The sequence below is a fragment of the Manacus candei genome, unplaced genomic scaffold, assembly GCF_025592945.1.
Source record: "Manacus candei isolate 608988 ecotype Guabito, Panama unplaced genomic scaffold, ASM2559294v1 h1tg000015l, whole genome shotgun sequence".
NCBI classification, from domain to species: Eukaryota; Metazoa; Chordata; class Aves; order Passeriformes; family Pipridae; genus Manacus; species Manacus candei.
In genome coordinates this window covers 22,143,748-22,157,629 of record NW_026138063.1, presented here as the reverse complement: position 1 = coordinate 22,157,629, position 13,882 = coordinate 22,143,748, and the positions used below count along the sequence as shown (strand labels likewise).

At 43.3% G+C, this 13,882-nt stretch overlaps 1 protein-coding gene across 5 annotated transcripts in view; it reads left to right on the top strand.

Annotated features, from left to right (window-relative positions):
* The window catches only part of MAP3K13 (mitogen-activated protein kinase kinase kinase 13), a 71,556-nt gene that overhangs the window by 16,403 nt on the left and 41,271 nt on the right, over positions 1–13,882 (top strand). For 3 of the 5 annotated variants that reach the window (XM_051781771.1, XM_051781777.1, XM_051781772.1), the window contains exon 3: positions 9,772–9,918. The exons of the other annotated variants lie outside the window; for them this stretch is intronic. The gene's annotated coding sequence lies outside the window, so the exon portion shown is untranslated. The remainder of the gene's footprint in view (positions 1–9,771; positions 9,919–13,882) is intronic. 5 annotated transcript variants of the gene reach the window in all.

The window sequence follows — 13,882 nt, the reverse complement described above, 5'->3', positions numbered from 1 at the left end:
TCTTCTTTGCAAGGAGCAAACTCAGCATTGTGCTGGAGGATTGATCTGCAGGAGTAATTTCTGATAGTGCTGTATCTTTATTCTTCTATCAGCAGCCTGGCTTCAGAAACCACCATACCTCATTCCATTATTCCCTTTGCCAGGTGAGTTTTGAATGCAATAGTCCTGAGCAGCTCCCTGTCCTACCCTTCAACCATCTTTGGGGTGACCAGTCACACTCTCAGCAGCACAAGAAGATGGACCAATGTGTTTAGGCTTGCAGGAGGTATTCCAAGTCCTAGGGAACAGACTTTTACTGCCTGGTTCCCTCATTCTGAACTGATGATCTGTCTGGAGCAAGAGAACTGTTCTCACACTTGGGTAAAAATACGATCCCTTCTCTTGCTCTCCCTGGTCTGTATTTTTCAGCATCAGAGTTAGTTTTGATGGTTGTCAGATAAAAGTACAGATGTCCCTGTGTAGCTGGGATTCATTATCTGTTCAACACATTTGCTTTTGAACTATTGAGAGCAATGAACCTGTGTCTGATGCCTCCCCACGGAGCACATGGGAAGGAAGAAGTGTGATCAACCTGTTTGTGACACAGAGGAGGATACAAGGCAAACCCAAAGGGGAGGCAAAGGGAGCATTAAGTGTACTTCTCAGCAAGCTCTTATGTGCCAAAGGAAATTGTCCTTTATGTTGTCTCAGATGATTATATTCACAAAATCCAACCTAGAAAAATCCTACCTGTGTTAGACACTGATCATCTACAGTCAGACTCTTATTTTGTGCCTTTCTCTTGATTACCTTTGTTACCTTGGGCTCTTGGCAGAAGCAAAAAGCCACATCATTCTGATTGCTTCATGTTCCCAAGATGTTTTTTGAGAGAAAATGTTTCCTGAGCTTTGTTCAACCTCTGAAGTACAATTTGGTCTTTCTGGGAATCGTGTGGAATCAAGTGACTGCCTGGAGCAAGAGAGTATGTACTGAAGCTGCAATAGCAAAGACCTTGATATCAAAGGCCACCTGCTATTTCTCTCCATCTCTTTAGCCTTAAGTTTACCAGGTTATAAATTCATTTTACCTTCCTACAGAATGGCTGGCAGGTCCTGAGCAGATGAACTGGGCAGTTTCTCAGGGATTAGTTCATATTTATATCCCAGTCAGAACTTTCCTCCTGCAGAAACCTGGTATAGTCTTCACAAAACATACCAAGTTGTCTTTCTGCCTCCTTTCTGGATGCTCCTTTTACTATTTTCTTGGTCTTCCTGGTGTCAGTCAACAAATGCATGTCAGCACATAGCTTTGACCTTCAGGTTTGCAGCCCAGCTTGCACAGACACCTGCTAGGAGTAGAAAATATTGTCCCACAGGAGAACGTCAATAATTGTCTTTTTTTCCCCCCAAGTCTTAGTTTATTGATCAGCCTCTGTAAAGAATTTCTTATGAAAAGCTTAATTGAATTCCTGGACACTTTCTGGTTGAAGAAAATGGGGAAAAATATCTGACAGTCTGTATTGATGTGGCTGAGCTTCACACACACGCAGAACATCGATTAACCTATGTTTTCTGTTCATGGTGCATGTTTTATTTACTGTGCTCAGTCAGAAATGCATTTCTAGTGAGCTGGGATTGTATTTATGGAGTGAACTATATTGGTGTTGTAAAACTGATGGAAAAACCTTGGACCACTGTGCCCATGCAGGTCTGCAGGCCTGTGATCCTCTTCTGGTGTTCTGGTCACATACTCTTAGGTGGCATTTCCTCACCCTTCAATGTGCAGCATAAAGGACAGAGCACCTCCTCAGTCATTTTGCTTTTAAGCAGCTTTAATAGTTAAGTTTAGTAGAGCTGTTGTAAATTTTTTTTCATTTTCAGCCTATTTTCTTCAACCTAAACACATATGCTGTGGCCCCACTGATGCTCTGTGGGATCAGGTATTGCTGTATGTGCAAGGTGCCATCATTTTTTTGTTTGGTTTGTTTTGTCTGCTGTTTGGCACAAGAGAGACTCCCCTGGCCCCCAACTGCTGCCAGCAATTACAGACAGGTGCCTGTCCCCAGTGGGAATAAATGTTTCCAGCCAATATTTACAGCTGGTTCTGTCCTGAAAGAACAGAATTTTGGCTCTCCAGTGAGAAGGTGTAAAATACAGCTCTAGAGGTGGCTGGAATCTTCACTGGTTGCCCTTGAAATGCCGCAGAAGGTTTTGCATGGCAATGACTGGAGCTATTGAATGTATCTGTGCTTTCTTCTGAGGCAGAGGGTCCTGGTCTGGGGGGTGACCATATCACTGTGGCCCTGGTAAGGAGAGTCCCCCCTGGCACAAAGTCCAGAAGACTCATATGGTTGAGTCTTCTGGAGGTGTTTTGTGAGTCTGTCCATGAGCTGCTTCCTCGGAGATTTCTCCCTTCTGCAGCCTTGGGATGAGGATGAGGTCACCAGCCAGTGTTTGATAAGAGATGGGGCTGTTCCACTTACTCACTGCCATCTATCTTGTATATTCAGAGTAAGGGAGAGGTTTTTCATCAGGAAAAATAGCATGGTTGTGTCACAGGAGATTGCAGTTACAGTAGAATCATATCATAATGTGTCAGTGTAAATATTTAATGTTTTCTGTCATTTGAGTAGCAGGGCACACCAGCATTTTTGTTGTAATCTGTATCTTTTTAATGCTGGATTTGGCTTCTTTCTCCAGAGGCCTGCAAAGGTCACTGCTCTGCAAGGAGAAATGCCAGGACATCAGCTTTTGGGAAGCTGAAAATTCAGAGCAGCCAGCAGGCAGAATTGAGGTCCTGCTTTATGAGAGGTGATGCCTTCACGTGTCAGGTGTAGGTGGAAGAGCCCAAGGTGCTGTCCTGGCTTTGCAAGTTTGTTCCCAGCAGCAAATTGCAGTGAAAAAGAGGCTTCTGCTGTGTCTGTACTTGCAACATGTAGTTGTGTCCTTGTAGGTTAATTGAGGCTTTACTGTGGGTTTCTGTTTCTTCTTAATTTATTTTTTTTTTTACTACTCAGAGAAGAAAACTAGTTGTTGGAATTGCATCTCGTGGTCACAGTCACAAATGCACTCCCAGCCTTGAGGAGAGTGCAAAACATGAGAGTACTGGTGTATGTGTTCTTAAATCTGTTAATACTTTTAAAAAAGAAAACCTATACTCATGGATGACCTACATTTGTTGTGTGGAGGTTTTCCAGAGGCTGGACAAGATTTCAGGAGCTCTGTAGCACTTGTCATGTGCTATTTCCTATTTACCAGGGTGTTCAGCTGGATGAGGCTCTACTGGGAGTGAGGAAGGCTAGGCCAGGGGCTTTCCTGCTCTTATTCCATGCTTGTCCATTCAGTACTCAGGGAGAGCTGGCTTTGGGATAAGTGGCATAATTCCAATAAAACAGTTGTGCTGCCGGGGTAGAATCTGTGTCTGATTGAACCTTTGTGCTTGATTTTAGGGAAGCCACACTTTAGGATTGCAGGCTGGGAAGAAGACTAGATATGCTGGTGGAGACAACAGAGGAGTTGTATGAGTTTCAGCAAGTGGATATGGAAGCAGGAAAGAGAGTGAAGTGTGTGTGTGTATATATATATATTTATATTTATATATATAAAGAAAGGAAATAGACTCCTCTCTAAAGGTGGAGGGGAAAGAAGCAGATGATGGGGATCAGGTAGCAGTTTGAGGGATGTAAAGAGCAGGAAAGGGAAGAAAAATGGAGATGGAAGTCTCATAAAGGTCATGGAATGCATTAATTTCTCTTTCACTCTTCTTCCATTTTAGGCAGGAAGAAACACTAATTATCAACTTTTCTTCCCTCACAGATTCATTTAACCCCTCTGAGCTTACTCTTTACAGTGGGATGGGAATAACTAAAGGAAATGATGGGGAAAGAGTGATCCTTACTGATGGGTTTTATTTGCAAGGGGAACAGCACAGAGAGAAAATCAGCCCTTCTTTTAGGGGCAGTGTTGCAAGAGGAACAGTTCCAGGCAGGTCCTTTTTCTGCTCCCAGGGCTCTGGGGATCCATTTCTCCAGTGTTTCTATGTGCATCTTCGTTCTGTGGTTCTCCAGTTTCACAGCTTCCTTAGCAGGCAGCATCAGAGATCTGCAGGCCTTGCTGTTCCCTCACGTGGGGTGCAATAGCTCTGTTATCCCCAGTGCTGTGTTGGACTGTCAAAGCTGTGAAATCAAGGTCTGGGAATGCTCCATAGTCTGCTCACCCTCGTGCTGCTGCTCTGTGCAGGAGTGGAGGGAGGGATGGGCAGGTTGCTGGCTCGTGCACGTTGCATCTGTAATGCCAGGTATAAAAACCTCCCTGCTCTTTTTCCCCTATTTTATATTTATACTTACGTTTTCACTCTGTGTCATTTAGAAATCAAAGCAGGAGTGTGCAGTTCAGCAGCAGCAGCAGAACTGTGCTTACTACTAATCTGCTGCTTTGCTCAAATTAAACATTTATGGGGCCAGAGACTCCTCACTGCTCCATCTTTCAGCCTCCTACACTGTGATGATTTTTTTTGCTTTGTGTTTGACACAGCTCCTGCTAGAAATACAGTGAAATTAAATTATCCTCCATTGGCTTCTCTCCCTTCCAGCCCATCTTTGTTTGTCCAGTTTGTTTTTATCTTGACTGTAGCATATGGGGAGCAGCTGTTGGTGTAAGTAATGCTTTATATTCCCTATGAGTTGGAAGGTTTCACCCCAGTCAGGTGTGCAGAGACCTGCCCTCAGTTATTGGTACCATTTCTCTTCTCCAAGGTCTATTCCAAGGTGGTGTGACTGGGTAGGAGCTCCTTACTCCTCAAACCAGGTATCCCAGTGCTGCAGCACGTGTCCTACTGATGCTCTAGGCTGTGTTGGCTGACTTGGTCTCCACTGAGAGCAGTTGGATACCTTCCAAGACCTGGATCTTATCTGCTCCTCTGTGGCCTGAGGCCTAGGGTAAAACCTGGGCAAGAGTTCTGCTTCTTGGGCACACTGGAGTGAAGATAATTTCTGCAGAAAGCAGTTGTTTCTGAGCCTATTCAGAGACTTTAATGGGGCCTAATGCTCAGTCTTCTCTGCCAGAGCATGGTCTACTTCTTTGATGTAACTTTTCTAGCTTAAAGCAGTGCTGCATGGATGCTGAAAGCCCACGCTCCTAAAATAGATCGAGTAGAACAAGCACTTCACTGCTGACTCCTCTTCAGGAGGAGAGGAGAGAGAAGGTAACAAAGAGCAGATGGCAGGTATTAGTCATATCACCTAATTTATCTGAACACCTCAGACACCATCACACAAAGGTGGTGCAGGAACCCAGAGGGAAGGGATCCTCCTAACAGACCAGACTGGATGTTGCACAGGATACACAGGCAGAGGGGGCCTGAGGAAAGGAGGGGGTTTGCAGCCAAATGCTAAACCAAGAAGAGTATGTTCACACAGAGCTATGGCCAGAGCTACTTATACTTGCCCAGTTTTCCAAGCCATTCCCTCATGATTGACAAGCCCTCAGAGCATCACTCCTTGGAGCTCCCTTGCTCATAGCGCAGTTCCCTCTGCAAAATGAATAGAACAAAGGTCCAGCACTCCAGAAATAACTGAATTCCTCCAATTTCAATCAGCTGGAATGGCCTTATTCTAGCTCTTACTGTAATAAATGCAGTACAGAAGCTGCTTGCTGTTTTCACACAGTATCTAAGTGGCCAGTGTGCACCTTGCAGTCGAGTTGGGCTGGCTCAGCATCCCCTCCCTGCTCCAGGTCTCTGGCCCTGGCCCAGCTGGCAGTGGGCTCTTGGAGGGCCCCTGAGATGCTCCTGCCTGCTGGTGTGCTGGGAACACAGTGTGTAAATGCGACATAAAATCTGTTCAGTCCTTTGTACATCAGTGGCTTCCAGCAAACTTGACACCACGGAGCAAGTAGGGCACTGAAGGACCTGCAGAGGTGGCTGGGGAAGTGCTCGAGTTGCATTGTTTGTGTAATTACTTGCTTCAGACCCAGCCTGGCCAAAGGGCAGCTGTGGGCACGTTGGAGGGTGGGAAGGTACAAATGTGGGCCCTTGACTTCCCTGTGCAGAGACTGGGCCCTCAGGAATCACAGCATTGGTGTGATCTCCCTGCAGAATGGCTGTGTCTTGATTTTTATTTTTTTCCCCCGTTTGTTTTGGGGTTTTGTTGGTTTTGCTGTTCTAAATCTTCAGCAGCAGAGGCTGAATGTGTGGCCTCCTCCTTTTTCTCCTCTTTTGTTTCAACTTTTTGGCAATAATTTCTAAAGAGCTGCTCTGCTGGAGTTACTCCCATCATTTTTCACACTTGTGCTCAGCCCCCTGCAGAAGCCAAGCACCCCACAGGCCTCTGAATTACAAATACCACTTTGGTGGCACCTTGGATCTTTGGGCTTCAGCTTTTGCCAAACACCTAATGAATGTCTGAAGCGAGTAAAACACCTCCTCTGTGAGCTCTGCTGATACATAAGGGGTTAAATGAAGCTCTGTTTATTAATGTTGATGCTTTAAATTGTGCCAGAACGTTTGAAAACGCTGAGCGGACAGGGCAGTAAACACCGTTAAACGACAATACTGTTCAATATTTGCTGTTAATTGAGAGAGGCAGCAGCTGCTGGTATGCAGCTCCAGCCAGGATGAATTAGTAATGAGTCTGTAACTCTGGTTTTTTTTTTTTTTCTGGTTTAAGGTTGCATCAGCCCTTTACAGTTCAGTGACATGCTTGGGATAGAAATAAAAATCATAGCAAGCCCTAAATGAAGATTTTTGTTTTGTTTTTGTTTTCCAGTGAGTTGTCATGGAGCTGTGGTGTCAGTGATAAATTTGGCAGCGGTGATAAAACTGCCTTGTGTTTAAGGACCAAACTTAAAGATTTTGGGTTAGCTTTTCCATCCTGTGTGGCAGCCAGTGGGAATACAGCAGGCAGAGCAAGCTCCTCCTTTGCAAGAAAGCACTTTTGTTGGCTTCTCACTGGCTTCCAGAGACATTTTCAGTTAAACCAGGAGTTCTGGTTAAAGTTTCCTTGCTGGCACTGCTGCAGGTCGTGGTGTGTGAGAGAGTTCTGTCCCTCACTGAAGGGTGGCAGCAGGAAACACTAATCCGACGTTTCCCTTGTCCTTTCCACGCACTCTTGCCATGCGTGTGTGTTGAGTTTAACCTTTGAAAACTTGCTGATAAGCTGTTAATCAGCCACCAGATAAAATAACAAACCCTCCCACCTTGCTGGGTTGGGGTAGGGACTTCCCAAGGCTTCAGGAACATCATTAATCCGGAGCAACCAGGCTGGGGGCAAAGTTTCCTCTCAGAAGAAACCAGCCACAGCCCCTTTCATGCTGCTTATGCAACCCTCCCTGTGAGTGTTTATTTTGCCCAAAACGTTGTATTTTGAGCTCTAGATGTGATTGTGAGAGAGTGCAAGCCCCTGTTCTGGTGGTTATTAGCAGATCTGAAGTGGGGCACAGGAAATGAAATTCCAGCTCTGTGGAAAACAATGCCAACAGCCCTATTGATTTCAGCACAGCTCGGCTTTCACCACAAGTAGAAGAATTTTTGAGGCAAATAATGTTTTGTTTGTTCAGTTCTTTAGACAAAAATCCATCTGCAGGGGTTACTGCTTGAATCCAAATACTCACAGTTCTGCTGGTATTTGGGTAGGATGAGAAACAGGCGATTGAAAGAATTCCTTGGGTCCAGGTTGATTATGTTAAAGAGGAAAAGAAATCCCAGCAGCCTGTGGTGTTTGTAACCCCGTTCCCAGCGGTGTGACTTCTGTGTCACACACCTGTGGGGGTTGTGTTTGTTCTCAATAGCACTTTTTTACCCAGTAAGTGTTTTTGTGCATTCTTAGGAGCTCGAAGCTGCCACACACCCTGCTGGCTTCTGGATTGGATTATGGGTGCAGGGAATCTTCCAGGCTGGATGTGGGAAGCAAGTGTTAAAAGCCAAGAGAATGCTATAGAAGGTGGTGGTAAATGGAAGTGCAGCAAGAGCTGAACTCATCTGCTGATAAAAGTCCTTCAGCCCCTGAAGTCCCTTCCTGTTTAGGGCACTGACCATTCCCACCTTGGCTGCCAGTTATCAACTGATGCTTTAAAATCTGTCCTTAAAAGCTCTATTTTTTTCTTGTGAAATTCAGTAATTTATTCCAGTGGCATTCAGCCAACTTTGGGCATCTGGTGTCTCATGTTTTTTATGAACATCTCTCCAATTTTATGTGCTGTTTTCTATATATATATATGTGAACTGTGTTTAAAGGAATAATCAAATACATTTTTTCCTTTTTTTGTTTTTTATTTTTTCCAAGTCTGTTTCATCTGTAGTATTGCTTACAATGCTTACATTGCTCACAATATTTGTTTTATTTAAGCAAGAAGATAAACCTCGTGTTTACAGGCACTGTTCCTGTCATAAAATAGTGGTAAAAATTGTAATCACTGGCTTTTGGGACTTTTTAAAATTGACTTAGTAGAACCATGTAATTTTCATGTAAACAAAGGCAGATATTTACATTGTTATTATATAAAAAAATAAACTCTAAAGTTTGGCTAGTAAAGCTCTTAAAATACGTCTATGTTTGCTCTGGGTTTTATTTGGAAATTATTCTGTAATTAAAATGGTTAATACAAGGCTGGTACAGGGCAAATTGGTCCTTTCCTGTGGAATAATATTGCTACATCATCATCCTCCTGCTGCCCAAATAGAGCCTCTGAATGTAGCCTAACCTGGACCTCACAGGCTTTTACTTCTTGGGGATGTGGAACTACATGTCCTGTTTTCATGGCAAACTGGAAGAGATAAGGAGAGCCTTAATACAGCACTAAAAGGAAGTGACAGTGGTGACAAGATGAGTGTTTTTCTCAAATACAAATGGCTCTCGCTCCTACTTCTCCAAAGAGTTAGAATAACTAAACTTCTAAAATGTGGGGAATGGCCTTGAGAGCAGCTCAGTTGTGGTGCAGAGCATGAGGCAGGTGGTGCCTGTTTCTGCAAGGCCACGTGGATTTTGTTGTCTAAAGTCTCTTAATTCTGGCAAGACACTGGTGCTGGTATTTCTGAATCCCTTCCTCAGTGCTGCAGTAATCTGGTTGTGTCTGATGATGGATACAGGGAAAACAATGTGTGTGGGTAGGGATAATCTCTTTTTAAGACCAGTGAGTTTAGTGTTTGCAATAAAGTTCTGTAATTTCAAGGTGTTGATTAATTTTATGAGGAGCTGGGCTAAGTCTTGCAGCCTGTTAGATTTGTGTGGGGTGGGAAGAAGATGCAGTAGGCTCAGGATTGGAAATCTCAGTATTTGTTGCCTCTCTCCTTGCCTGTTTCTGGTAGTACCAGGAATAATGGTGTTCTGAGTTGTATATATGTAGGAGGGCTGTAAAAAGTTATGCTTTTCCTAAAATTTGCTTAAAATTAGTAAAACAAATAACTCGGAGTTTAGGTATGAAATTAAGTGTAAAATATCATTAATAGATTACCTCAAAGTATGTTATTTTAAAGGCTAATCCCATCCTGATGTAATTTTGTAATGTGGAAAGCTCTGAGCTCTTTTACTGGAGCTGCTTGCTTAATTTAGATTAAAATTGTACCATAAAAGGATTAGAGAGTGTGGGCCTGTGCTAAGAAAGGATGTACTAAATATGTTGAGGTATTTTTCAACTCCCAGCTTCTTTTTGAGAGTGCATACTAAAATTTGGATGTGTTCTGCTGCCTTGCAATGTGCCACGTAACATCACGATGTGCCGAGGGGATGTTTTGGGTCGATCTTGGGAGCGTTATTTAAATACGTTCCAGCAGGATTCTGAGTTTTCTTCTTCTTTCTAGAGAGAAGAATTCAGTGCTGGACTGCCCTGAACACTCCCCACGGTGCAGCTTCAGGGAGCAGCTTGGTTTATCTGACGTGAAGAAGGAGGCACATGTGCAGTGAGCCAAGAGGACATGGGCTTTCAGTGCACCTGCAGCAATGATCAGGTACTGGCAAGTTGTTATTTAACCCCAGGAACTGGTCAGGAACTCAAGGGTGTGAAACTGACGTGCTCACTCCTGCAGTTGTCTGAAATCTTAAATGTGCTTTGCTTTTAGGAGCGAGGCGAGTTCACCTTCTGGTTTTGTGTTGTGTCCAGAGCCCTTTCCCTGCTGGGTTTGCTCACCTGCAGGCTCCTCATGGAATCCAGCTCCCATGGGAGGGAATAGGGAAGGACAAGTGCCAGAGGGGTGTTTGCATAGGTAATCTTAGTGTTTAAACTTTTCAGGTGTGACTTGGACTCTGAAAGCGTTTGAATCTCTTTGGGTGTATTGAGGGGATAAAGTTGAGGTATTTTTCGTTGTTGGAAGTACTTTTTTGTGGTGTTTCCTTGGTGATTGGCTGGAGAATGCGGATTTTTCAGAGGAATCCAGACTGTTGTAGCTGGAGTAGAGACACCAGTGAAGTTCCAGAAAATGCAGAGATTTGTGGTCTGCTTTGAGATCTGAGCAGGTTATAGATTTAATAATGGGAGAAGGATTAGGGTTGGGGTCTTTAAGATGGCTTTTGGTCTATGAGTGTCCTATTCTTCCCCTCTGTTCTCAAAGTGAGTCTTTATGGTCTGTTGCCACTTTTGAAATGTGATGTAAATGGCAGGAGGTTTCTTTTTGTCTCGTGTTCTCTTATCTTCTAATGCATCTGTGTGAACCTGAGATAATTTTGTAATATACATTGCCTTTGATGTTAGCATGATGCTTAATGTGGTTTGGATATTGCTGTTTCTAAGAATATTTCATCTGTTGATTGTGTCGTATGCAAAATTTTTTTTAGCTTATCTATTTTATGTATTAAAAATTAAATGGTAAAACTTGTGTGCTAGCAAACTGCATATAGCAGTGTAAAGAACTGAAAAGGAGCAAATTCTGTAAAAATTCTCTAATCCTTCTAACTAAGGTTAGGAGAATAAAAAATAGTTTCTTGTTTTCTTTGTAGATGCTAGCTGGAAAATCATTTGTTCTTGTCTGTAACTAAAATGATCTACAGTTTTCTTCAGTTAGGGAGTGGATATGTGTAGTGCAAGGAAACATTTAGTTGTTTCACTGGGGGAGACTGAAAATGGTTTTGTTCTGCACATTCTCTTTACGTTTGTGTGATTTATGTGATCTTTGTCGTACGGAGAAGCTTCGTGCAGAGAAAGCTGCAGAGATGTAATTTTAGGATGTGCCTGAGCCACCTCTGAGTGGGATTGCAGGAAGATGTGAGATGGAGCTACATTTTGGGATTCATTTCTTAATATAAAAGCTGTCAATTTTTACCCATTCTATGAGGAGTGGTGGGTGCTGGAGAGGCAGAGCATCCATATATTTAGACTCTGGCTGTCTCTCGTTGTGAGTTATAATTAAGGTGAAGTATTTTGCTGAAGAAGTAAATTCTCCCTTGATTTGAACCTGGTTTCATCTCAGTGAAAGCAATTAGTCGCCTGAACCACCCTGTCCTTGCTTCATCAATGACAATTCATCAGTTGCTTCATCAACATTGCTGCTTCTAATTTATCTGATCGTTGTGGTTAATAGACAAGGCACTCTATATGGGAGTGCTCTGTGGATAGAGGAGGCTTGAAGATAGAAGGGCTGGCCCTAAGGGGGACTGTGACATTTGTAGAGGACTGGGGGTTATAAAACACTGCTGTGAAGCCCTGGAAGGGTCCCAGGGTAAGGTTTCAGCTGATGTGGTTGTGAACGTGGCTCTCATTCGTTCTCTCTCAGCCACGACTTGAATTCACTGATGTGGTGCTGATTTTTCCCTGGATGGGCAAATCCTGTGCAACGCAAAGCTGGTGGTTGGAGCTGTAGTATCAGGATACTGGCTAAGTCTTATGTGCCCTTTTGGTTGTCCCTTAAGGTCAGCTCTGTGACTTAAATCAGAGAGTATTTGGTGTGGCGGGGGCTTTGTGGTGCCTTCTCCATCATATGCTGCATTGCCCAGCACTGTGCTTGAAAACAAGGATCACACCCCACTGCTGACAAGTTTGGTGTTCTCAACCCCAATATTCTGCTAATCATGACTGTTACTATTTCAAGTGCTGTCATAACTCCTCATGAGGTGAGTGATTTGATTCTGCATCGTGATACCTCAGACAGACCAAGAGGGCTCCTCCACGGTCTGCAGGGGAGCAGTGGGGGAGAGCAGGAGTCTCTTGGGAGAGAGGGGAGAAAAAGCAGTGAACTCGGAAGCCAAACCTACTGGAGGCTTCATGAATGATGTGAGTCTGGGAGGGAGATGCTGAGCAGGTTTTGTTTGCCTTGAGAATATTTACATAGGGTTGATCCACTGTTCCTGAAGGAGTTCTATCACAGTGCTACAGAGAAAACTGTTAGTGCTTAATATAGAGCCTTAGTCTGGTAGTCTCTTGACCTATAAATGCTTGAATTTTGCTATCTTAATGGGCTTTCAGCAGTTTTTGGAGTTTTTTGGTACAAATCCGAATAATATTCCTTGGAGAGGTTGTGTAACGGTAACAGGGATGGAAAGATTTAATTTGGTGAGACCTTGTACTGCAAAAGATCAGAAGAATTTTTTAGCTTCTGCTCTTGCTACAAAGACTTCAGTGCTTGGATATCTTCACAGAAGAGGCCTGAGAGGTTCCAAAATTTCATCTTGACCTTTTGCATCAAGGCATCATCAGTATTGCTGGACAGTTTTTGAGATGATTTTTTTGTCCTTTACCTCCTAACAGAGGAGGCAGCTCAAGTTCTTTAGGCTGGTGCTTCACTATTTACCACTTAGAAAAGTTCTTCTTGTGGCCTAAGGAAATTTTTCTTGCTGCAGTTTGAGTCCATTACTTTTCTTACTCACTGTCGACGTGGAGAATAAGTTCCCTCTTTCTTTGCAGAAACCATTTCTATATTTAATGGAAATATATCATATCTCTTCTCTTTTTGCTCTGTTCAGACTGAGCCACCTCAGTGAGTTACCTCACTCATCCCTCATAGCTCACCCAACTACCTGTCTGTCTTTTTTTTTTTTTTTAGTTCTGGTGTGGTTTCTCTCTTTCCTGACAAGCCTGACCCAAAAATGGACTTCACCAGAGGCTTCATCAAAACTGAGAGGATCAGGAATTTGTGCTCCTGTCAATGGACAGAAGTTGCCTTGTTTGTGACAACTGGATATTTATAATTTGTTCTCAAACTGTGATCCTCTCCATCCCCAGCCCTTATCTACAGCACAGCTGCTCCAAGTTGTTTCTATATTTATGCAGGTGATTTCTTTTTTTTTTTTCCTCTGAACAACACTTGACCTTGGGGAATTGAGCTGCATTTTTTAATCACTTCTTCAGTTTCATTAATTCCTCTCTGCAAAGGCTCCCCATTTGTGTGCCTTTTTATGGGAATAACATAAATTATAGGACTTCTCTTTCCACATGCTACTGAGGTTTTGTTGTCAGGTCTCACTGCTTTTGCAGGCTCCCCACCTGGAAGAGGAATGGTGACGTTGGCTCAGTTGGCTTTACAAGTGTCCCTTATAGCTGCTATTTATATATACTTATTTTTAAATTTTTTTTTTCAGTGTTTCTCACTGCTGGCAACTCTATTGGAGTTAATTATTGTTATGGAAGGCTTGATTTCAGCATGTTCTCAGAGAGGAATATTATTTTTGTGCCTGTGTCCCTGAACAAATAGATCTGCTTTTCTCACATGGCCTCTGCTCAGCTGGGTCACAGCCACTGGAAATCTGGGGAGGCTGTTGTTCACTTGCTGCATTAACTACCCTTTCAGCAGCTTTAATGTCTCTTATGTAGCACTCTTTCCTTCCTGGTAGAGTTCCAGGACTTCTCCTTATGTCTCAGGAGCTGGGCAGTCTTTCTTTCAGAAGGTAAAAGTCTGCAAAGGTAGTTTTTTGAACTTGCCCAGCCTCATGAGTGCATGTTAACACTACAGTGATTTGTCTCTTCCCAGACTTACTGTGGTGAGG